Below are 25,484 nucleotides of genomic sequence, written 5' to 3' on the forward strand. Positions count from 1 at the left end.
GGTCCCATGGTGTAATGGTCAGCACTCAGGACTCTGAATCCTGCGATCTGAGTTCAAATCTCAGTGGGACCTTGTGGTAAATCCCTGGAGCTCAAAGTTCTCACTTTTCCTGTTTCTGGCTGCACAAAAGCAAGTTGTTTCCCTCCTGCTGGGTGACTCACACTCATTGGAGCCAGGTCTTTGGTTGGGATGGGGTCTAGAAGTGGCTATGGCTGGTGGTGATTGGGATTCTCGCTGCTTCACCTGATTCCCACAAGTTTGGCCCTTGTGCTTTCTACCACACTTTTCCTCTTGCCCATATGGCGCTTGAAGGAAGGAGTGCCAGGGCCAGGCTTCATAGTCAGGGATAGGTAGGAGGGAGGAAGAGTCCCAGGCTGGAGCCCAGCACACCTTTCCTCCTCTGGGCACCTAGAGCAGAGGCAGCTGGTGCTGACAGCTCCAAGGGAAGGTTTATAAACCACAGAGCAACTGAGGGCAAGGCAAGATGAGGGGAGGACCATGCCTATGTGTGGCCAGCAGACAGGCAACAAGACACTGGGCCGGGCTGCTCCCTGGCATGCCAAATACCCACTGAAGGCCATCCGCAGACCAACATGCAGGGCGGCTGCTAATGCTCTGTCGCCAGCATCAGGAGATGGTAGGAAAGCAGGCCCAGCCCCCCTGGTGTGGCCTCTTACCGTTCCCACTCACAGTGCTCACTGTGGCAGTGGGGCAAGAGATTTTACCCCAAGAGGCTTTTCCCCAGCTGGCAAGAAGCAGAGAAACACCCAGTGAATTTACACATGAAGAGACAAACAGAGAGACAAACACACAGAGAAAAAAAAAATCACACAGGCCCACACAGATATAAACAAAAACCACACACACACAGACCCACACAGAGCCATATACACATAAGGGAATGCCACACAAAACATAGAAAGAAGAAATGCACACCAAAAAAATACAGCAAAAGCACACAACAAGAAAGCACAAAAACCACATACCAAAGGAATACTAAGCAAAAAACAATATTCATGCAAAAATCATACACACATGCACACAAAACTGTGCAAGGCATCCACAAAAATCACACAGGACCCACATGCACATCAACACGATAGACAAAAACCACACCAACATACAGAAAGCGAGGCACGGTTTGAGTCTCACAGCGAAGAGGGTGTGCACAAAGGTGGTTTGGGGAGCAAAGATTGAGGGGGAGTTGGGGGGTGAAGAATCACAGGATGGGCAGTGCTCTGGGCTCTGCTTGACCCCTCCTGACACAGGCTGCTGGTGGAGAGCAGAGCCTGGTAGATCTGTGGAATCTGCCCTGCTCTCTGTAAAGGAAGGACCTATGAAATGACTGCAGGCACGCTCCTTTCCCTATGGAAGCATTCCAAGGAATTGAGCTGTCAGATGTACATTGTTCAGCGAGAGCTGTTTGAACTTCTTTTACTGCTGTCTCTGTAAGGTCTGTCTGTGTTTTGGGGCGAGAGGGTGAGAAGTATTAGCGACGCAATAGTGAAATCTAAAGAGAAAACTAATTCTCTTTGAGGTTGTTGGCTAAATGTAAGCAGTAATTTGGTTTCGGTATTGAAATATTCAGCTGGCTAAATCTGGGATGCACTGCCTGGGTGAAAATCTCTGATTGGGGTTTCGGCATCACTAAATATGCACCTGCCTCCTTGGGTTGCTGTTTTAGGATTTATAAGGGTTGATTTTCTGCTGTATTCATCTGATGGTTTGACTAAATTGACGACTTGATTCCAACACAATATCCTTGTTAACTCATCGATTTACTCATTTGCCCTGAACTTTATCACTGTATTGTTTAACCCTTCGTTACCTGAGTAGTATTTGTAGTCATTTAGCCTTAGTGATGTGTGTTCTTGGTTTTATTTGTTCATGTTAATAAAACATGTAACTGGGATATTGAGTCATTTCTTTCAATAAGCAACAGGGGCTGGAGCTGTGGAGAATGTGAGCGGAGATCAGCCACTCCCCAGCTGAGCCTTCTCAGATTTCTCTAAATTAACACTGTGTTTCCCAAAGGGCAGCAATGGAGGGGGATCTTTCTTAGCTCCAGCTGTGTCCGGGTGGGGAGGGAGAGCTCAGATCATCACAAGGGAAAATAAGCTCCCTACCCAGGCTTTCAGGAATTCAGGGAGGGGGAGCAGTGTGTGCGTGTGAGGAGAAATCAGTGAGGTGGGGCTGATCTGAGTAGGGGTCAGGGGTCTTACTCTGCAGTCACTGTCATGACCATGCCCAATCCTTACCCCAGTCTGGTTTGCCCAAGGGTTGGGCCTCGTCAGGCCAAGACAGGGTTGGAGGTCTGGTTGGAGAGCTAAAAGGTAGTGAACAGCTTGTAGATTTCAGCCAGCAGGGTGTTAAGGGGACATTGCTGAAAGAAGACAGGATGAAGGTGGAGCAGGCAACTGTAGCTGCATCTCCTGCTTTTCAGAAGTTTGAGTTTTGCAGATGTAGAGGTTCTGCAAGGGGCTGATATTGCACCAGACAATCTTAACTCTGCATTAAGGAAGTGTTTTGCCCTTTAATTAATACTGCTCCCTCAGTACTAACCGGGCTGTGACGCTGACCCCTGAGCTAAATGCTTAGAAAGAAATCCATGAAAATATCCACTGTCCATGACTCATTTAAAACAATTCATGTCCCTCCTGTCTGCACTGGAGTTGGTGAGAGGAAACAAAGCCAAGTGATTCATTCCCTTGGGAGAAGTTTAACCACTTCCATTCTCTGTATATTCACTATAAGGGAAAGGAACAAGAAAAGCAAATTGAGTTCACAGGGAGAAAGTGGCAGATTTCTTTTCTCCCCAAGGCTCTGAGAGCAAACCCTGTTCTCCACATGACCCTTTTCTTTATATTTAACTCCTGCCCATTGGGCTGGATTACTGCTAGTAACAAACCCTCGCTCTAGTCCGTTCAGCATCTCAATGTGGTTACGATTAGATGAGCAATGTCCATCCTTTCCCCTTCAACCTGCCTCAGATAGAGATAAGGAAGTTCTCCCTCATCAGGTGCCCTAGCCATGTGTCTGTGTGTCCACCACCATCTGTCCTTCCACTGGCAATCTTCTCAGATCACTGCACAGGGAAGCGAGCTTAGTGCCTGTAACCAGGCCTCAGTGGGCCACAGCTGAGAGAGACAAATTCAGGACAAACCCCTAAGAAATAGGGCAGATACACCCCAAGACTGGTGCCTAATCCCTCATAGGACATACCAAACCAGCAACAAAAGTAAACTTCTGCTTCACCACACCAGCTAACAAGAAATCATAAAAGCAGTTTCCTTGGGCATTCCAGTCCTTGTATTACCATCGAAAACACTAGACTTAGAAATGAATGGTTCTTTAAAACCAGTCTCTTCAAATAAGAGGTTCTTCTGATCCCACAGGACCAGCCCTCCACCCAGGTCAATATATAACTTAGATATTTCCCAAAAATCACGTTGAAGCCAATCCTTTACTATCTAAATTCTAAACATTTATTTATAAAAATAGAGAAAGAAAGGTGAGAATTAAAATTGATTAAAGGAATCAAAAACAATTGCAAAGTTCTTGGTTCAAGCTTATAGCAGTGATGGAAGAAACTGCTGGCTTGATAAGTCTTCGGGTGCTTCCAAATCACTGGAAGGTCCTCAGTCCCTTGGTTAGATGATCCCATTAGTATAAGTCCATAGTCCAGAGGTNGCTGGCCTGATAAATCTCTGGGTGCTTCCAAATCACTGGAAGGTCCTCAGTCCCTTGGATAGATGCTCCCATTAGTATAAGTCCATAGTCCAGAGGTCTGAGCAGGAAAGAGGCTGGAGCAGGATAGAGGCACAGTGGAGATGTTTCCGGGGCCTCTTATATCTTCTGCCATGTGGAGGGAAACCCATTGTTTCAAAGTCCTCAGCACAGCTAGTGGAAAATCACAGGTGAAAGATGGGAGCTTGGAGTCACATGGGCAAGTCCCCGTCCATGCCTGATTTTTCTCAGTCATTGCAGGATGGATACTTTGCAGGATACTTCAGATGGAACGTTCACAGAAAAGTCCGTTCAGTGTAGATGGGCATCTCCCATGGTCCATTGTGAGTTGTGTCCTTCTGATGGGCCACTCACTGGCTAACTAACTTGTGGGTGTTATCTCAGGAGCAAACATATTTGAAATACAGGTATGGAGCCAATGCTCAAAACTTCAAATACAAACATGATACATGCATACAAATAGCTTAATCATATTCGTCAAATCATAAACTTAGGCCTAAACAGAGACTGGGAATGGTTGGATCATTACACTAATTGAATTTTTTTCCCCCATGTTAAGTTCTCCTCACACCTTCTATGGGTCATCTCGATTATCACTTCAAAGTTTTTTCTTCTGCTGCTACTTATAGCTCATCTCAATTGATTGGCTTCTTACAATCGGTATGTGTACTTCCACCTTTCCATGTTCTCTGTATGTATCAATATCTTCTGTCTGTGTGTTCCACTCTATGCATCTGAAGAAGTGAGCTGTAGCCCATGAAAGCTTATGCTGAAATAAATTTGTTAGTGTCTAAGGTGCCACAAGTACTCTTAATCTTTTCATAGAAATCTTACATGCCACATTTTGTACCAGATTTGTTACAAATATATAACAGTGGGTGCAATAATGATCTATATGGTCATATTTTTATCAGATAATGTCACCTGATTTTTGCATCTCCCTGTGAAAAAACAACTGACACGTGTGGCTTTCTACTGGGTGTCATGATGTTAAAGTTGGGGAATTCAATCTCTGGACTTGTGGGGATGGGGGGTTGTTGCTTCTTTACAGCTGACTCACAGCTTCTAGCCTTGGGCTGCCCCTGCCTCACTGCCAGGCACACCGGGCTGTTAGCTGCACCCTCTGTCCTTGCCAGGGGCCCCTGCTTAACCCTGGGCAGTGCTGGGGTGACTCTGCCGGTGGAGAAGCTGCTGTGGAGCAATGTAGAGCAGGTGCAGGAAGGAGCCGGGGTCACTAGTCACATTCTGAACTGCCCAGTGTTCCACATTTGGGAATGGCCGAGGGAAAGGTGAATGCAGAGCCGTGACACTGGAGGTGCCCAGACCTCCAATGGCGGCGGTGTGGAAATTAATAATGGGAAGATCATTTGCGAAATTAGTCATCACTGACAAGATTTGTCTCTGTTTTCAGGTTATGCTGTTATTTAGAAGAATCAGAACATATTTTTACTAGATTAATTAAACACTGAATTTTATTTAACCAAGCCAAAAACTTAGTGTCAATTTTTTTTTCTCTGTCCTAGCAAGAATGAATTGAATTTTGTGACTTTCTGGAAAGTGCAGAGAGATTAAATGTGGGGAATTCAGTCTCTGTGTTTGTGAATTGATGTTTTCCTCGCACAGGTCAGTGCCTGCATTGAAATACCAAGAGGGATGTAAGGACTGGTGTACGCTGGGCACTTAACTGGCATAGTGACGTCTCTCCGGGTGTGAAAAATCCACCCCCGCAAACCAATATAGTTAAGCTGACCTAAGCCCTGGTTATAAAAAGGAAGAACTGTTCTGTCAATGTAGCTATTAGAGGGATGGGAAAAGCCCTCCAGTCACCTCTGGGATGATGATCGGTGAAAAAATGCTGGATTCAATGAAAGATGAGACCATAGGAGGGGAAGGTGAACGGCAGCGCCACACAGGGTCATAATACTCAGACATGGGGCTTCACTGTCACTACCCCTGTGTTTTCCATCATTTCTATCCTAAGAAACACCCTCTTCCCCACACACTGTCACACACAACCTTTTCTCCTTGAGCCAGGGCCGGCTCCAGGCACCAGCACAGCAAGCAGGTGCTTGGGGCGGCCAACGGAGAGGGGCAGCATGACCAGCTCTTCGGCGGCAATTCGGTGGCAAGTCCTTCACTCCCTCTCTGAGGGAAGGACGTGCCACCGAATTGCTGCCAAAGAATGAAGCGGCAGCGATCGCGATCACGGCTTTTTTTTTTTTTTTCCTGCTTGGGGTGGCAAAAATCCTGGAGCTGGCCCTGCCTTGAGCCCAATCCAACCCTACCCCACACACTCGGTGACTCACCCAAATGGGGGCTTGACTCTGCATCTCCCCAGCAGGGGAGCAGAGAGCCGAAAGGGCCACAGGAGACCAATGGAGCTCGGCAGGAATAGAAAAGACTTCTCTTCTCTTAAGAGTCTCGTTAATCTCACTCAGGAGACATTCCAGCACCGGGTGGGCTCAAAGCACCAACCTTCCCCTCAGCAGCGGAAGGGTGGACCCAGCTCTATCACACGGAAGGAGGCTCCCCACCTCTGCTGCTGCCATCCTGCAGCCTTTAATATGGATTTGTTTTAGCTAACGCACCGCCCCCCCCGAATCCATCCATGAAACAAGGAGACACATCACTAAGTATGGGCCCCAGTGGTGCAATGGGTTAGTGCACAGTACTTATAGCGCAGTGTTGTGTGGAGCAATGCTGAGGTTGTGAGTTCAAATCTTACCTAGAGCACCAGTTTTCTTTAAGCACATGGTTTCTGCCAATCATTTTGTCCTGCAGAAAATACAATTACAGCTCAGAAGACACTGAGGTCCCCTTGCTTTACAGAGAGCAGGGCAGATTCCACAGATCTACCAGGCTCTGCTCTCCATCAGGGCCTGTGTCAGGAGGGATCAAGCCAAGCCCAGAGCACTGCCCATCCTGTGATTCTTCACCCCCGACTCCCCCTCAATCTTTGCTCCGCAAACCACCTTTGTGCACACCCTCTTCACTGTGAGACTCAAACCCTGCCTGGCTTTCTGTATGTTGGTGTGTTTTTGTCTGTCGTGCTGATGTGCATTTGGGTCCTGTGTGATTTTTGTGGATGCCTTGCTGAGTTTTGTGTGCGTGTGTGTATGATTTTTGCATGAATATCGTTTTTTGCTTAAAAACAACAAGGAGTCCGGTGGCACTCCTTAGTATTCTTTTGGTATGTGATTTTTGTGCTTTCTTGTGTGCTTTTGCTGTATTTTTTGGTGTGGATTTGTTCTTTCTATGTTTTGTGTGGCTTTCCCTTATGTGTATATGGCTCGGTGTGGGTTTATTTCTGTGTGTGTGTGTGTGTCTGGTTTTTGTTTATGTCTGTGTGGGCCTGTACAATGTGTGATTTTCTTTCTCTCTGTGTTTGTCTCTCTGTTTGTATCTTCATGTGTAAATTCACTGGAACTTTTCAAAATCTCCACAGCTTTGCCAATTTTCACCAGGAATTTTTCTCCATCCACGAATTCTCACTTGTTCCCTACCAGTTGGTGACCATTGGCCCTGGGGACTGTCAGTCTCAGGGTTCTGATTTCCCATTGGCCCTTCCCCCTTCTATTGGTACTGGGAACTAGCCAACCAAAAACCCCACTAAGTTTTAGTAAAGGGCCAACAGTACCTTACACGAGCCAGCCCCGATGTCCAGAAAAAATAGCACAAGCTGGTGTAACAGTCAGAACTCTGAATCCTGCAGTCTGAGTTCAAATCTCAATGGGGCCTTGTGGTAAAAACCTGGTGCTCAAAGTGCTTTCCTATCTCCAGCTGTATAAGAGTGAGTCTTTCCCCTCCTGCTGGGTGACTCCTCCCCACTGGAGCCAGGTCTTTGGTTGGGATGGCCACAATGGATTGGGGTCTAGAAGTGGCTATGGCTGCCTCCAGTCCTGTGGTTTGACTGGGTGGTTGGGATTCTTGCTGCTTCACCTGATGCCCACAAGTTTGGCCCTTGTGCTTTCTACCACACTTTTCCTCTTGCCCACATAGCGCTTGAAGAAAGGAGTGCCAGGGCCAGGTTTAATAGTCAGGGCTAGGCAAGAGGGAGGAAGAGTCCCAGGCTGGAGCCCAGCGCACCTTTCCTCCTCTGCGCACCTAAAGCAGAGGCAGCTGGTGCTGACAGCTCCAAGGGAAGGTTTATAAACCACAGAGAAACTGAGGGTGAGGCAAGATGAGGGGAGGACCATGCCTATGTGTGGCCAGCAGACAGGCAACAAGACACCCAGCCAGACTGATCCCTGCCATGCCAAACACCCACTGAAGGCCACCCGCAGGCCAGCATGCGGGGCTGCTGCTGATGCTCTGTGGCCATCATCAGAAGCTGGTAGGAAAGCAGGGCCAGGCCCCCTAGTGGGGCCTCTCACTGTTCCCACTCATGGTGCTCACTTTGGCAGTGGGGCAGGAGATTTTACCCTAAGAGGCTTTTCCCCAGCTGGCGAGAAGCAGAGAAACACTCAGGCTCCAAAGGCGCTATTTAGCAAGCCCCCTCAAGCACAGGGACAGGCGCACATTTGGAAGAGGGAAACTGCTCCACACACTTGCCCGGCCAGCCGCCCATTTTCTTTGGCAAGTCAGGAATGGCAAAGGCTAGACTGGAAGCACCTAGGGCTCATGCCCCAGCCTTTGTAATGCCCAATGCCCAACTCCTTCCTGGGGCTCTAGCTGAAGCCAGAACATTGGCCTGAGTGACCAAGAAGACGTTCCAGCCCTGAAGGGAGCAGGACTTTCAGCACAAAGGGAAGACTGCACAAACACAATGACGAAGGGACTCAAACCCTCAATGGACTGAGCTGAATTCGGACGCCTTATCCATTAGGCCACATGGTCAGAAGCCCCTCCAAGCACTTCTTTGGGAAAGGTGGATACTGTGTTTCTTGGGTCATCTACTGAGGGGGGGCTGATACACTCTGTGCACAAGAAGTGGAGTTCCCAGCGAGACATGAGACTTAATTCTCCGGAGCCAGGAGCAGGACTTTGGCAGGGAGGCTCAGGCATGGGGGATTGGGGTGCAGCGGGGGGGGCGGCTGTCTAGGTGTGGAGATTTAGTGACCCCGAGGCGCAGGAGGGAGGAAGAGGAGGAGGAATTGGCAGTGGCCGTGGAGAAGAAGAGGGGGGGTGGAGGCTCTTAGCAAGCCCAGCTAGCTCAGTCTGTAGAGCATCAGGATCTTAATGGGCAGGGCCAGGGTTTGAGCTGCTGTCCAGGGACTCAGCTTTCTTTTAAGTTGCCTTGTGTGCCAGGAGCCAAACAATTCCTGGTGGTGCCCAGAGCCACGTGTGGGACAGGGAGGCTGAGACTTGTGGCGCCTGCTCTGCGGCAGGGATCCTGGTAGCTCAGACTCAGGGAAGGCATCTGCACTCAGAGGCGCCGACTTTGAGAGTTCCCGGGGGTTGCTTGACCCCTGCTCCACCTCAGGCTGTGCCCCCAAACCCCCACCCCATCCAGTCTCTTCCCAGCCAGCCCCATTTCTTTCTCTCCCCACCCCACTCCTCCAGCACACCCGATCATTGGCAGGCAGGAGGTGCTGAAGGAGAAGAGGAGGAGCTTATCGGCCAGGTCTGCTAGCAGGTGGGAGGTGTGGGGCGGAACGGGCTGCTGAGCACCTATGTTTTTTTTCTGTTGGTGCTGCAGCCCCGTAGCACCCGTGGAGTCACTGATTTGGCTCCTTTCACACTCTAGAGAGAGGAGCAGCAGCCAAAGCTATGGCTGATCTATGGGGCGCTAGGTGAGTGGCAGAGGCTTCAGGTGCTGAGTGTGCCTGACAGCTCAGGGACACAGGGTAAGGTGGTGTCCCAGGCATCTCTATGAAAGGAGCAGAACAGGATTTACTTGGGGTGGGGAGAGAATTGAGAGTGTCTCAGGGGGTTGTACAGAGGTATTGCCCGGATTAGAGACTGGCTAAAACACAGGCTTCGCTGTGAGCAGGATTCAAACCTACACAGAGGATCCTTATTGGATTTTAAGTCCCACAGCTGAGCTCTCCCCCCACAAAGCTCAGGACAACCCCGACCGAGCCATGCTGTGGGCTCGGGCTTAATCCTCAAGGCCGAGCACAAAACCTTCAGCCAAGTACATTTTGCTCCCTTCCCGCTTCCACCCAAGCTGCAAGGGAGAAACGGACGAGACACGCTGGCTTGAAGATGCCTCCCTCCTACTTCTCTGTAGGCTGCTGTGACATTATTAATATGAACTGGGACCGTAGAGATCATTGTTGCCACCACTCTTGGTCTCTTGGAGTCATCGTGGATAGTCCTCTGAAGATATCCATGCAGTGTGCAGCGGCAGTCAGAAAAGCAAACAGGATGTTAGGAATCATTAAAAAAGGGATAGAGAATAAGTCGGAGAATATCTTATTGCCCTTATATAAATCCATGGGATGCCCACATCTTGAATACTGCGTACAGATGTGGTCTCCTCATCTCAAAAAAGATATGCTGGCTTTAGAAAAGGTTCAGAGAAGGGCAACTAAAATGATTTGAGGTTTGGACCGGGTCCCATATGAGGAGAGATTAAAGAGGCTTGGACTTTTCAGCTTGGAAAGGAGGAGACTAAGGGGGGGATATGATAGAGGTATATAAAACCTTGAGTGGCGTGGAGAAAGTGAATAAGGAAAGGTTATTTACTTGTTCCCATAATATAAGAACTATGGGCCACCAAATGAAATTAATGGGCAGCAGGTTTAAAACAAATAAAAGGAAGTCCTTCTTCACATAGCGCACAGTCAACCTGTGGAACTCCTTGCCTGAGGAGGTTGTGGAGGCTAGAACTATAACAGAGTTTAAAAGAGGACTAGATAAATTCATGGAGGTTAAGTCCATTATTGGCTATTAGCCAGGATGGATAAGGAATGGTGTCCCTAGCCTCTGTTTGTCAGAGGGGGGAGATGGATGGCAGGAGAGAGATCACTTGATCATTGCCTGTTAGGTTCACTCCCTCTAGGGCACCTGGCATTGTCCACTGTTGGTAGACAGGATACTGGGCTAGATGGACCTTTGGTCTGACTCAGTCTGGCCGTTCTTATGTTCTTGCCCTGATGCTGAAAACACTTCAAGGACATGCATGTACTGTTACCCGTAGTCATGAGTGCTGGCAGCCACCAGGCCACTCCCACCAATTAACAAATACACAGAATTAAGGCAGGGAAGGATAGCCCAGGCTTGTGAGTTCAATCCTTGAGGGGCCATTTAGGGATCTGGGACAAAATAATCTGTCAGGGACAGTACTTGGTCCTACTGTGAAGGCAGGGGAGTGGACTCAATGACCTTTCAAGGTCCCTTCCATTTCTACATTTCTATGATTTATTACTGGAATTTTTCCTAGTGGAAATTTCCCAGGGTACTGCCATAGGGATGCAGTACTGGAAGAAATGGTGGATGCGGGGTATTTTGGGCACAGAGCGCGTCTGCCCTGGAGCAGCAGTGACACCTTGTGGCCAGTCGGGGTAAGGCACAGAGTGCATCCGCTCTGGAGCAGCAGACACACCTTGTGGCCAGTTGGGGTAAGGCACAAAGTGCATCTGCCCTGGAGCAGCAGTGACACCTGGTGGCCAGTCGGGGTAATACATAAAGAGTGTTTCCCAAAAAGGAGTAGTGACAAGCTGTGGCCAGCGGGGGCAGCACCACCCTCTTCCCAGTGGGGGGAACTGGGGTGAAGTAGACAGAAGATTGTGGCAGCTGTGCCCCCCTCTCGCTATGAGTCCCTGCCACTCTCTGTGGCCCCACCCCATGCAGCTCCTCAGTGAAATATCAGCCCCACTTCCTCCCCTCTGAAGCCCCGCCCCCTGCCCAGGCCAGAAGCCAGAGCCGGGAGGGGTGGCTGCTGCACTAGCTGGTGCCATGTTGCAGGCAGCCGCAGCGCTGCCCCATCTTGTCCTCCTGCTGCTTGGAGCTGTGACTGCTTCTCAGCTCCTGGTTGCCGCCCTTCGACTGCTCACAGCCCGTAAAAGCTGCCTGGGGCGGGGGGCTGGCCGGGGGGGGCTGGCTGCCAGCAGGGTCCCCGGGCAACAGCAACCACGGGCAACTGACATCTCCTTGAGAGGGCACAAAGGGCCCCCCAAGCTTGCCAGCCCCAGTTAGATGCAGAGGCCTTTCCTCAGGGACCCCCCAGGCTAACATAACCAATTCTCTCCACAGACAAGAGTCTTTGCAGCCCTCTTGCAATACTTAACATAAGCAAATTTCTGCAGCTCACTGTCTGGTTTCCGTCCCCAGGGATGGGTTCAGGGTGGCTGTTCCTTCTTTTGGTCTCTGCCACAGGCTGGCCATTCTCTCAGCTACCCAATGGCATTAGGAACTGAAAAGAGAAAGTGACAACACTTGTAAGCTAGGCCGAAACTGGTGCATGGAAGATCGACAGACAGACAGACACGTGCCACCCGGCTGCTGCTCATTGGATCCTTCTTCTCTATTCTCCTCCAGACTCCCCAGGGCCTAAAATGCTCATCACTTGTAAGGGTTCCGTCAGCCCCCCAGGTCTCTCCACTCCCTCAGCCTGCAACACCCACACCTGCACAGAGAGCTCTGGTCCTCTAAAGAAAGGGAGGATTGTTCTCCAGTTTCATACTCAATGTGGTGCCCAGTCACTCAGGATCTCCAGGCTAGCAATGTGACTGACAGGAACACAGCTCAGCTGTATTTGTTCACAAGAAATGTCTACCTTAGAACAAACCCAAACCCTTATGGAAGTAGCCACAACTACTCGTTCCAAACACACCCACCCCCTCTACTCCTCCTGTTAGAAGAGCAGAAAAGCTCCACCACAGAACACAAGTGAAGATAAGGTGACCCACATGTCGGGCACTAGAGGGAGGATGTTGCGCTGTCAGGGTATGAGGCTGCCATGTCATCCCCCAGGCCCAGCCGTGCTGAACGTTGCTCACTCACCCTCACCTTTGTGATCCTTTAAGCCCCGGGTCTCCAGGCTCCTTTAGAGCCAGTTTCATATTCCACGTCCTCCCCCGAGGTCTCTCCGAGATGGCTGAATGTGTCGTCTCTTCCAGTGCCCGACTAGCCCTCAGTCCTGAGAACGCTGCTTTCAGCTTGCTGTGTGCACAGGGCAGGGGCATCCTGTTAACATCACAGTTTTGACAGGATGATATTAACATGGCTGAACAAGGCAGGCAAAAGCGAGTCTTGCTTTCATGGGCCGCTCACAATGTCCTTTTTGTGTGCCATGGCTGTGTTACCCCAAGGGGAGTAAGGTAACACTTCAGAGAGAAAATACTAGAAAAAATTGTAGGGGGAAAGATAGAAAAGGAAAGCCCCTTTTCTTAGAAGAGCAGACTCGGCTCCCTTCCATGTCTGTCACCAGTGGATTTAGCTTACCCTGTGTGATATAATAAAAATAAAGAGAGACAAGGTAATATGGTGCAAACAAGGGTACATATATTAAGGGCAAAGGTTCAGAAAACTGGGGAAAATGGATGGATGGGGGAAGAAACACAAACTTAACCATACAGTGATTCAGTGACTGACTTTAGGAGCTTGAATCTCAGACCCACAAAACCTCCCTTGGCATTTAGAAAACAATAAAAGAAACCCCAATACAGAAACCTTTCCTATGATTGAGGTGCAGTGGAAACAGCATGCAGGAGCGAAGCCCAGGACCTTCTACTCTCCAGCTGATTTAGAGCCTTCGAGGAGAACCACTGGAAGTCCCGACGACTGCTGGACTTCATCGCAGGTGGGGAGACCCTCTGGGAAGAGGGACCCTCCACAAGTAAAATGGATCCAGTTCGCTGTGACGGGGATAGTGATGACAGGCCTCTCCTTCCTCAACCTCACTGTGGGATAGATGGTGCTCTTCTCTCTAGCTCTGGAGTGTTAGGAAGACCCGACCGTGCACATGCTGCCACTGGAATGGACAGACCCACACAGGCACTTATAACGCCTTTTTGGCAGGAAAAACTGGTTCTGTCCAGTTTCAGCCAGAGGACTCCAGTGTCTAAGTTGTAAACAAGTTTGCTTACAAGGATGGAGTCCAAAGGTCATAGTTCATATACTCCATATTAAATTCTATTAAAGCTAGTGATTCACTTATCATTACCTTAAAAATACATTATTAAAACAACTAATTGAACATATTAAACAACACCAACATTTCTTACTTCTTTATACCTTACAGCTGACAAAAACATCCTGGACAGAGAAGCAGGAGGCCAAAGGAGGCCATACAGCCGCTGAAGTGACTCAGTTGGGAGAGCATTAGACTGAAAATCTAAAGGTCCCTGGGTCAATCCTGGGCTTTAGTAGCCTTTTTCATCCCTCTTTGTGCAGGGGTGGCTTGTTTTCTGGGAGCGCAGTGGCACCTTTACCTGACACAAGTCCCTGATCTTGAGCTCCCCAGTAGGACAACAGAGCGTGGGCTTCTGCCCCTAGTTGGCCCACCTGACCTTTAACAATGAGGGACAGGAGCTGTCTCTTCCACAGGACTTATTGGTCAAGCCAATATGGCAGTAAGAGAGTGGGGCAGGGCAGCCCTTGGAGATGGTGTCAGAGGGGACAGGGACTGGGGACGAAAGCTCCTCTGCACAGGTGAGTGAGGGCAGTACTGGGAAAGGGGCATCTGTAAAAGTGGCCACATGGAACGTGGCAGGGATTCGGGGGGCCTGGAGGAGGGGCTTGATGTACAGTGCCTTGGAGAAGCTGGACTTGGACATGGTGGGGGTTCAGGAAATGCACATTAATGACTTTAGGGTAGCTCGATGGGCAGGGGATCATTGGAGGAAGGACCTGTCTTTCTGGTCCTCCAGGCCAGGGAAGAACGATGGGGTTGGAGTCTTGTTGTTCACATTCGCAGTGCGAGTACAGAAGATGGTGGAGCTCTGACTAGGGAGCTAATTACTGGTGGACTTTGTGCTCCGTGTGATACCAGTCAGCTCTGTGTTCTTGGGGAACCAGGGCGCAGTATCCAGACTGTCTGACTCATGAAAAATATCCCCCCAGCCTCTGCTTAAACCAAAACCTATCAGAGAAAAGACTTGCAGAGAGCAATGAAGGGCGCTGGGAGACATACCTAGACCCCTCCTGACAAGGGTGACAAGATTAAGACACCTCCATTAGCATACAAAATGGAGAGCAGAGACAACTCCCTTAGCCTCATCTGCATCAGAGATGGGGCAGGGAGACATCTCAATTTGCATACAGATTGGAGAACAGAGAACCGCACTGAACTCTGGGACCAGAAAAGCAGGGAAGCACTGCATCATGGGAATCTCTGTTCCAGATGCTAATGAACCTACACCTGCCCACACCCAGCTCAGCAGTTATCAGACCAATTCTAGTAAGGAATCCTTGATTGATATCCAAACTACTGAAGCAGTCTAGTTGGATTGTGAGCTCCCTGGAAGAAAACACCATCCATAGCTAGGAGTGATCAGCTCCTATTGTCTAGCCTAAAGAAAACCCTTGAGTCATCAGTTTACCCATAAACAAATCTAGTGTTCTCCCTTGGACCATTGTATTTTCGCTACCAAAATCCCTACTCATCCTCCAGTCAGTTTTCTGATGCTTAGATCCAAACTATGCATCGTTCCACTGGGACTCCATCTTCTCCTGACTGATTGTACTGGGGGCTCTGCCTGTGTCCTGCCCTCAGGATCCTGAGCTACCACCATCACCTGGGAACCCCGACCAGTTCAAGCTTCAGGGAGCGGTGAGATCCCCTTCTCTCTCTCTCTCTCTGTTTTCCTTTCTACCTTACGTATTAACCGTTAATAATGTATGTTATGTTGGTTTAGCCCTCCTTGTGTAGTTATCGCTATTATTCAATAAATAACTTTTATGGTTAAAATCTGGTTGCTTCTCTCTCTCGCTGAACTTTACTCTTTTGTGTTTTTAGCTTCCCCCAGTTACTATGGAGCAACGCTTCTTTTACCTAAGCTAACGATCCCTGCAGCGCCCAAAATACTGTGGGGTTTGCTCATCAAGTAGGTTACTGCCAGTACAATTGTGATGTGAGACTGGGGATAGGGACGTGCTGAATCTGGGTAACAGCTTGAAAGTGCTGCTTGACCCAGTTCATGGAGCCCAGGTGCATATAAGGGGGAGCAGCTTGAAAGTGCTGCTTCATACAGCCCAGTGAGTCCAAGGACATATAAGGAGTCAGCTCGACAGTGCTGATTGACCCAGTCCGTTCAGACTTGCTCTGTTAATGTATGTGTGGGTGTGGGTGTGTACATCCAGTTCTGGGGTTAGAGAAACCCAGCCCTAGAGAACCTAGGTCCTGCAGGATAGCTCCATTGGGAGGGGACTTGCAGAAGGGAGAAGTAGGGCTCCATATAAAAACACAAGTGACACAAGCAGTATATTGATAGAATTACAGGAACCCCCCCCCCCCGCCCCCGAAGAGTAACCCAAATAAATGAGCATATACCAAAGTAACAGGCAAATCTGGTAACACGTGGCACTCGTTACTGCTATATTACTGTTTATGGTCCCCAGTTAAGGTATGAAAGGAAAGATCAATGGAAGGAACTGGCTCCCTTCCTCTGGACCTCATGGTGTTTGGTGTTGGGGGGGATTTTAATTGTGTCAGCCGGCCTGAGGTCCACTGGTCCCATTTTCCTGACCGTCAGAGGAAACGTTTTTACAATGAGCACTACCTGGCGCAGGTCTGTAGCAAGGTCGCTTAGAGGACGTGTTTCTCTGTAGTGGAACCAATGGAGGGAGGGCAGTAGCCTCCTATTCCTCTGACCCGAGCTCACACCAGCCGCTGATGGGGTACACCTTTCTGCGGGGACAGGCCAGGAGTCGCACTGACTGGATTTACGTGAAGGAGAGCACGTCGACAGCCCAGTGCAGGGTGGTGCCAATGGACTGTTCAGATCACGCAGCTCTCACCGTGTGCTCAATGTGGGCAATTCCCTGACCCACGGCAGAGGATATTGGAAGATGAACATCCAGAGCTTGCAAGATAAAGGAGCGGGACGGCGAGGCCTGGCGGTGTTGGCAGAACAGGAAAGTATCAGAGGGTTCTATGGCAACCAGGGGGTTGGTGGGAGTTGGTGAGGGAGGAGTTAGTGGCTTTGTTCCCGCAGTCGGGCAAACACCGCAACATTAAAGAAACCAACAGTGCCAAGTCCTGCAGCATCGCCTGTGGGATTTCCACAAGAGCACCCAGGCAGGGGAGCCAGTTAGCGTGTGACTGTATGACCGGATCAAGTGACAGCTGGCCAAGTTCCGGGAGATGAGGCTGCAGCTGGCTGATATGAATGGGACCACTGACTGAAGGGAGGGGCGGCCTTCCCTGACATTTTTGAGGCCTGCAGGGAACAGAGACAAAGCAGGGGTGTGTGCGGACTCAGGGCAGGACCTGCGGATCCGGTAGAGTAGGACTATAGTCACTGGAGGAGGAGAGTCCTGCGAGAGGAAGCCGCCGGTGGGAAGCAATAAGTGCAGCATGCAAGCCAGCCAGCTGACAGTCACAGGGGTCCAGAAAAAGAAAGACTAGTAGGTGCCATGGTGTAATGGTCAGCACGCAGGGCAAGGGGCTCGATGACCAGTGGGATGTGAGCGATGCCAGTGTGGTGAGCAGCTCCAGTGCGGAGTCACTGAGAAGGGCCCAGTGTGCAGGAAATGAGACTCGTCTGACTCACTGTGACAACTCCACGGATGAGACAGGCCAGGCAGGAATTGCTGAGGACGTTGGTGTCGTTTGTTCAGGTGATTCATTTCCAAATCTCACAAACATTCTCTGTTCAGTAGGAAAATACACATTAAGAGCTGGGCTCTATCCCTGCAGGGAGCAGGCGGATCAGACTGGTGAATGGGCCAGGTCGCTGCGCCGGGAGAGTGGAGATTTATTACAGTGGCACCTGGGGGACAGTCTGTGATGATTTCGGGGACCTGCCAGACTCCAACATCATTTGCAAACAACTGGGATGTGGACATGCCAGCAATGCAACTGTCTCTGCTCGTTATGGGCAAGGAAATGGGCAGATCTGGCTGGACGACGTGAACTGCTCTGGGAATGAATCCGATCTCTGGGAGTGTCCTTTCAGGGGCTGGGGCCAGCACAAATGCAGAGACAAAGAGGATGCGGGAGTTCTCTGCTCACGTCTGTTCTGGGAATGCTCTTGTGAGCCGGGTTACCAGGGGATTTAACAGAGGGAGCAGATGTTTAAGGAGATTGCTGAGAATGATCCTCTACCTCACTGTCTCTGCCTCCCTTTCCCTGATGTATGCATCACCATTAGAAAGTCCTCAGTCCCACCCAGAGGTACTGGATATAGTGCAAGCTTTCCCTGATGTATGAATGCTGCATCGTGGGTGTCTGAAGGAGACTGAAGGACACCAGTGACAGAAAAGGATTTAGGGTCCTAGTGAAGAAATAACTGAACATGAGCTCCCAGTGCCGTGTGTGGCAAAATGGGCTAATGTGAACCTTGGCTGTACAAACGGGAGCAGTGAGTAGGAGCGGGGACTACATTGTACTGTTGTGTATGGCACTGGTGAGACACAGACTGGAATATTGTGTCCAGTTCTGATGTCCACAGAAATTGGAAAGGGAGCACAAAAGTGATCTGGTGGCTAGAATAAAAGCCTTCCGGTGAGAGATTTAAGCATGGATCTAATAACCCCTCCATTTGATTTTGTATCCGGATTTGGGGAAAAGCCAGATGGTGAAGTCGTATCATATGATCCTGCTCTTTACATTCCACTAGTATCTCTGGAGGGTGTTAAACAGCAGCAACTAAAGTTAGAAATTTTAAAATCAGCAGGTCCAGATAACTTGAATCCAAGAGTTTGAAAAGAGCTGGCAGAGAACCTCACTGGGCTGTAAATGTTGATTTCTCAATAAGCCTTGGAACATTGAGGAAGTTACAGAAGACTGGAAGAAAACTAACGTTGTGCCAGTATTTGAAAATGGTAAATAGAAGGTTCAAGGTAACTATAGGCCGATCAGTCTCACATCAATCCCTGGCGAGATAGTGGAGAAGCTAAGGAACTCCATTAATAAAAGTTAAAGGAGGGTAATATAATTAATGCCAGTCACCACTGAGAATAAAATTAGAATAATCAAAAATTATTTATGGAAAATAGATCCTGTCCAGTGTGGCTGATAAAGGTATTAGTGTTGATGTAAGACTTAGATTTTTGTAAGATGTTTTATGTGGTACTGCACAAAATTTGATGAAAAAACTAGAGCAATACAAAATGAACATGGCACACATTAAATGGATTAAAAGCTGGCTAAGTGATGGGTTTCCAAATGGAATTGTAAACAGGGGATCGGCACCAAGCGGTGTGTTTCTAGAGGTGTTTATAAAAATATAAACTAACTTACAGACCAGGAGTATTCCTAATGGCACAGGTGTGCCTGCTTCTCCTTGCACTTTTTTTCCAGCTGGGGACATATGTTAGAAAGACTCAACCTGATCTCATCTTCAATTTTCAGCCTTTCAGCCAGCTCAGGGTGCAGGCAGGGAGTACCTAGGGGCTATGTGCAGGCAGGGTGGAGGGTGGTTAGAGGCTACTCCAGAGATATACCGAAGAAGCCTCGTGCTGCCCACAGTCCTTGCACCCAGGGCGCCCTGTGGGACGATGAGCCGCTGGGACACCAAACGGATCCATGTCCAGGGATCTGACAGGCTACTTCCATGAACACAAATCAGCAAACCCTGCAATGGTCCCAGCTCCACAGGATGCAAGCGCTGGCAGGGGAAGGCAGGGCACACAGGGTTGGCTTGGGACGCTCTTTAGTTTGCCAGCATGAACAATGGGGAGATGGCAGGCAGCTGGCAAAGCGGAGCCCAGAGGCAGCTGTTAGGATATGGATATTCAGGCCTGTTTGTAAAGGCCTAGACTTTAAGAATGTAGGTAGATGTTTATCATTTAGCTAGTTATCGAGGTATAAAAGAAAGAATCACAATCACTGTTTGCCTGTGTAAGGGCCTTCTCTTACTGTGACAGTCTGAGTTCAATCAGGAAGTGGGGGGGAAATTGGAACCATGTTTTTCTAATGGGGGGGAAATGGGAACAGGGACACAGGCAAGACTCTGTGGTGTCAGAGCTGGGAAGGGGGACACTGAGGAAGGAAATGGGAATCATTGCTTGCTGGAAGTTCCACCCAATAAACATCAAATTGTTTGCACCTTCGGAGTTCGGGTATTGTTGCTCTCTGTTCATGCGAGAAGGCCCAGGGAATGGGAGGGTGAAGGGATAAGCCCTCAAACACTAACTAACATGTAACACACATTTGAACCTCTTCTTTTCACACCATTGCTCATTCTCAGGGTCTGCTTTGTCTCCAGACAGATCCATTCCCTTTCAGGACGGCTTTCCTCTTTCTGTCTGTTTCGCTCATGAACGTGTTGGAGTAAACACTCCCCTTCACTCTACTCTCAGACGAACACAAGTATTAACTGTTTGCTACTGATGGTTCTAGAAAACATTTGACAAGTGGAAGATGCCATTTCTGGGGGATTGTTCCCAAGATGCAGTACTTTGTGTTCCAACATCTCCCAGCTTCCTTGGTGAAAATAAGACTAAGGTTTCCTTGCAATACACACATTCCTCACATTAACTTGGAAGCCAAATACCCACTTTCTGCACCTTACAGAAATGTATGTATCCCCTGGCAGCGAGGCAACGGGGCAGGTCGCTGACAGAGCTGAGCACCACCTTTCTGCCAGCCATCTTTAGAGAAGAACCCCACCCTAGTGTCACCCCTTCCTCCGTCAGCACCTCCACGTCGGTGGCTCTGAGTGGCAGTAGGATGATTAGGGGGCGAATCCGGGGCTGGAAGGGGGGTAATGTCAGCCTGTAAGGAGTAACCAGGTGGGGCAGGCCCAGGGGGAGGCTGTGGGCTGCTGGTCGGTTGTTGGGATCCGAGCTCTAGATCAAAGCTGCACAGCGACCTGACACCCAGGATTATAAGGCCGACATAGTGAAACCCCTTACTGGCCTCGGTGAACCCCAACCCCTTGTTACTAAGGGCATTGAGGAGTCTCTGTCCCTTAATATCTTCTGGGAGCTCCCCAGTAGGCCGCGGGCATCAGCCGCCGCCTGCCTCACAGGTTAGACTCTTGGCGCTGTGCCAGTCACCCCCTCGCTTGAAGGCCCAGTGTAAGAAGAAGGAGGCCCGGTGCTGGCAGAAGAGGGTTTTGATTAATCAAGCTCTATGTTATGGGCCCAGCACGCTTCCTCTGTGTCACTCTGCTGGTTCTTCACCCACAGCATCCAGCCTCTAGCATCCACACTAGCACTTTGGCAGGCAGATGCACAGGCTGCTAGGCAGCAGCCTTGGTAACAGCAGACTTGTATCTATGTGTCTCTGTGGTGCAATGGGTCAGCGAATTTGGCTGCAGACTGAAAGAATGGTGGTTTGACCCCCCCGGGACAGCGGTAACCCTGTGTTACTACTTTGGTCCTCAAGACTTGCTGGGAGACTGAAAAGCCCTGTTTTTCCACCTCAAAAGTGTCCCTCGTGGCCTCAGTGGTTTCAGCTGGTGGTCCGAAGAGTGAGCTGGATGCAATTCAGGGTGCAGGCAGGGAGTACCTAGGGGCTATGTGCAGGCAGGGAGGAAAGGAGGAGCGGGGGCCCCGCCACGAGGACTGGAGGCACCCCCGCCCGGGAGGGAAGGAGCGGGACCCGCGACGCAGCGAGAGGCGGAGGACCGACGGGGATGGCAATCCCCCCAAGATCGGCCCCGGGCCACCCGACGGATAGCGGGAGAGAGACGGAGGACCGTCAGGACCCCGACCACCTTCCAGCTGCCTCGGCTTCAAGCCCGCGGCAGAGTGCCCCGGGAGCCGCCAAGGAAGGACGTCGGAAGAGATGGGGTGAGCCTCCGAAGAGAGCCCCCCTTCTCCCCGCTTTCCCAGGCGGCCCGGGTTACACCCAGGGCGAAAGCCGGTGGAAGAGAGAGAGAGACAGGGCGGGGGGGGGCCGTAAAGACCCCCCTCCCGGCACCTCCCTCGAACCTCTCTCCCCGCATTCCCCGGTGTTCCGGGTGACACCAGGGAGAGTCCGGCAGCGGAGAGGGTGCAGGGCCCTCGCGCTGCTTTTCTTCCCCCACCGCGGTGCCCCGGGTGGCATCGAAGAAGGATGTCGGGGGTCAGACGGAGCCGGGCCCCCTCGAGCCCCCCCTCTCTTCGCCCCGCTTTTCCCGGTGTCCCTTTTTACGTGGCAACGCGGCGCAGAGGCCGTCACCACCTTCCAGGCAACCCGCTAGAGAAGAAGTCAGCGACCCAGACAGGGAGGGCAGCAGGGGTTACTGGTGCTCCAGCGAGAGGGTGGTACGGGGGTCCCACCGACGCCAAGGGCCACCCCACCTCCCGCGGCCCACGCCGTGTGGTGTGGTCCTGTCGGGTGTGGCGGGGGGGACCGCAGCGCGCCCCTGCTCGCTCTCGTGACCGTGTTTGGCCCTGCTGAGCCTCGCAGCTCCCTGGGTTTTTCGGACCCCTGGGTGGTCTGCCGGAACCACTCGACCTCACACGGCGGAGATCTCGGCCAGATGGCCCCACGCACGAAGGGCCGGGCACGTGCCCAGGCCGCCCCGAGGAGGGAAGTCCCTATTGGTCCCTGGATCCGTGCACGTGAAAAGGAAGAGGGTCCCGATCTGCCTGAACACCGGATGGCCCCGTGGTTGGGGTGCCGGCCCACAAAGGTCCCTTCCCGTCGCGAACGTCAGCGCCACATCGATCGGCGGGCGCGAGAGGAGCGGGCCTCCCTCCCTCCGGGGGGCGCCGACACTCAGAGCTCGGCTCCCGGCCGCTGCGGGGCCCGGGAGCTAAGAGCTGGGAAAAGCAGGCCGTCTCGGCGGAGGGCCGGGTGCTGCCCTCCGCCGTCAAACGTGCCCGTTTCCCCCCCGCCCCTCCACCGGGCAGGGTCGGGTACAATACTCGGATTGATCCCCTAGGCTGAGCTCCGGTTCTCACAGGCTCTGAAAAACCTGTCCTCAGAAATCTCCGCACACAGTCCTTGAAAGACAGGTCGAAAAAGCCAAAGCCCCGCCTTTGGCGGTACGAACCTGGAATCGCGTGCCGCCTCGTGGTTCCCACGGTCGGCCGAGACGGCGTGGGGCGACCCCTTCCGGACATCCGCAAGACGACCGGCCTTCAGGTCAACCCATTCGCTCCAAAAGGGTTGACCAGGTGGCCAAGAGGGGACTGAAAACTTTTCGGACTTGGAAAACTTTTTTTTTTTTTCAGCCCTCTTCCTCCGGGTTGACCCGGTGTCCAAGCCTCTCACTGTCCCCGGACACAGCGAGGGACTGCCTCCCGGCCGTCAGGATAGGGCCCACGGAAGTCTGGTAAAAAAAATTTTGCCCGACGCCACCGCGGAGGGCTACCCGGGCACCCCGGGCCCTGGAGCCGGAAAAGGAAAAAAAAGGATCAGGCCCACTAGAGACATGGACCCAGACGCCAGGCAGCCCGCCCTGGGCTCACCCTCCCGGGCCGCAGTTAGGGACTGCCTCCCGGCCGACTGGATCAGGCCCCTGGAAGTCTGGGGGGAAAAAAATGGAACCCGAAGCCTCTGAGGCGCCACTGAGGACCCGCGGCCCCCAAAGTTGCAGGAGGCGCCCCCAGCCCCGGGGCCGCTTAGCCCCGTGTCGCTCCACGCCCCCCGCCTCTCGCTGCCGGGACCGGGCACCGCCCCAGAGTCAGCCGCAGCCGGCCGGCCTGAGAGCTGCCCTCCTGTGGACAACGGTGAGTTTACCTTGATACTAACTGGCCATCAGCCAGGTCAACCCCATTAGTAGACTGGGGTCGACCTGGTGACCGAGTGGGGACTTTGAACATTTGACAGCTGCTTCCCGGGGCTTGACCGGTTGTCCTGAAAGCCCCCCACCCCCAGCCCCCGGCTCCTGCTCCCCTCTCCCCAGCCTCAGTGCTCCGCTCCCTGCCTCGGAGGATGCCTCTCTGCGGCGCCTGCATCACCTCCAAGGACGCGCACCCTCCGGAGGCTGGATGTAAAGCCTGACACCCACCACTGCCGCCGACCCGGCTCTCCGAGGGACGACTGTGAGGCCTCCCCCGATCCCCGGACCGCCCTGGGGACAACTGCTAAGCCTCCCCCACCGGACCGCCTGGGGGAAGACTGCTAAGCCTCCCTCCCACACACACACACTGTCGGGGGGAGACTATTAAGCTTTCCCCCTGGAGCGCCCGGGGGGACGACTATTAAGCCTCTCCCGGACCTGCTCCATCTCGACTATTAAGACCCCCCCACTCTGTGGTCCTCAGGACCACTGCTGCGCTGCCCTCGGAGTGGGGTGACGCCTCCGAGGAGGCGGGGCACCCAGGGATGGAGGGAGATCCGGGTTGACGGCAAAGTGGCCACCGGGCGTGCCCGTTAAAACCTATGGGTTGACCTGGTTGCCGGAAAGCAAACCGGCCACTGGGTAGGCCCGTCGGCAACCTACGGGTTGACCTGGTGGCCGGGAAGCGAACCGGCCAGCAGGCGAACCCGTTGGATTCCACGGGTTGACCTGGTGCCCGGGAGGGGACTGAAAATTTTTCAGCCCTTTCGACTCGGGGTTTACCTGGTGGCCGAGAGGGGACTCGGACGGTTCCCCCCGGGCTACGCCTGCCTCGGCGCGACGGAACAGGGTCCGAACCAGGTGCGGGGGCGGGGTGGGGAACCGTTGGGTGGTGGGGGGGAATGAATCAGGCCCGCCAGGACCTGGCCGCCAGGCAAGCTACCCTGGGCTAACCCTCCCCGGCCGCAGCGAAGGACTGCCCCCCCACCCCCGCCAGCTGACAGGATCGGGCGCACTGGAAGTCCGGGACAATATTTTCCCCGACGCCAGGGAGGGCGTGCAGGCGGAGGGGCTCTGGCAGCCAGCCCGGGCCCCGGAGCTTGAAAAGGAAAAAAAGACCGGGCCTGCGAGAGACGGGGGCCCTGCCACAGGGGGCAGTCCGACCGGTGCTCACCGTGTGGCAGGCCCGGGTGTCGGCAGGGGAAAGCGGGCGTGGAGGCGTGGAGCCGGTGCCTACGGCCATACCGGACCGAACGCCCCCTATCCCATCCGATCTCGGAAGGTAAACCGTCCCGGGCCTGGCTAGTACTTGGATGGGTGACCGCCTGGGAATCCCAGGTGTCGTAGGCAGCTTTTCCCGGTCCGAGCCAGCTCTCTCTCCTTTTCTGGAGAGGAAGGAGAGGGGGACGGGCCGGAAAGCTCCTCATCGCTCCTGCCGAGTCGGAGGTCGCGGCCGCAGGTCACGGGTCTGGGCGCCTGGGGTCCGGCTCCCCCCAACACCCACCCGGCTTCCTCCGCGGAGGACCCCCCCCGGCCACCGAAGCCACTGGGAGAGACCCCAGGCATGGGGCGGACTGGCCCGGACCCTCCCGGCCCCCCCCCTGTGCCCGGCCGCTGGCCCACAGGACCGCCCTGAATCCCCCCGCGGCCACCCAGGTGAGGCCTGGCCAGGCGGGATGGACGGCGGGTGTCCAGAGCCCAGTGGCTTCCTCCAGCGGGGACCCAGGGCCCCCAAAGCCGCAGGGGGAGAACCCGGGCCACGGACGGACTTGCTTGGACTCGCTCTGTCTGTTATCGTGTATGGGGATCGAGCGGAAATCCTCCAGGGACATCTCCAGAAAGCTCTCCTTCATGTACTCCCAAAGCCTTTGCAAAAGGTTTCTGGGGAGGGCTGCCTTATCCCGTCTGCCATGGTAGGACACTTTACCATGCCAGGCCAGTAGCACGTAGTGTGGAATCACTGCATGACAAAGCATGGCAGCGTATGGTCCCGGTGTTTGCTGGCATACAGACAACATCCATTCC

At 52.5% G+C, this 25,484-nt stretch overlaps 3 non-coding genes across 3 annotated transcripts; all 3 read left to right on the top strand.

Annotated features, from left to right (window-relative positions):
* On the top strand, nt 1–72 carry TRNAQ-CUG. Its single transcript has one exon. It is a non-coding gene; the product is annotated as a tRNA-Gln (tRNA).
* Nucleotides 73–13,930: 13,858 nt separating this feature from the next.
* Nucleotides 13,931–14,003, top strand: TRNAF-GAA. Its single transcript has one exon. It is a non-coding gene; the product is annotated as a tRNA-Phe (tRNA).
* Nucleotides 14,004–24,690: 10,687 nt separating this feature from the next.
* LOC117868731 lies at nt 24,691–24,809 on the top strand. Its single transcript, XR_004643707.1, has one exon. It is a non-coding gene; the product is annotated as a 5S ribosomal RNA (ribosomal RNA).
* Nucleotides 24,810–25,484: the final 675 nt, after the last annotated feature.

The sequence above is a fragment of the Trachemys scripta genome, chromosome 21 (genome assembly GCF_013100865.1).
Source record: "Trachemys scripta elegans isolate TJP31775 chromosome 21, CAS_Tse_1.0, whole genome shotgun sequence".
NCBI classification, from domain to species: domain Eukaryota; kingdom Metazoa; phylum Chordata; order Testudines; family Emydidae; genus Trachemys; species Trachemys scripta.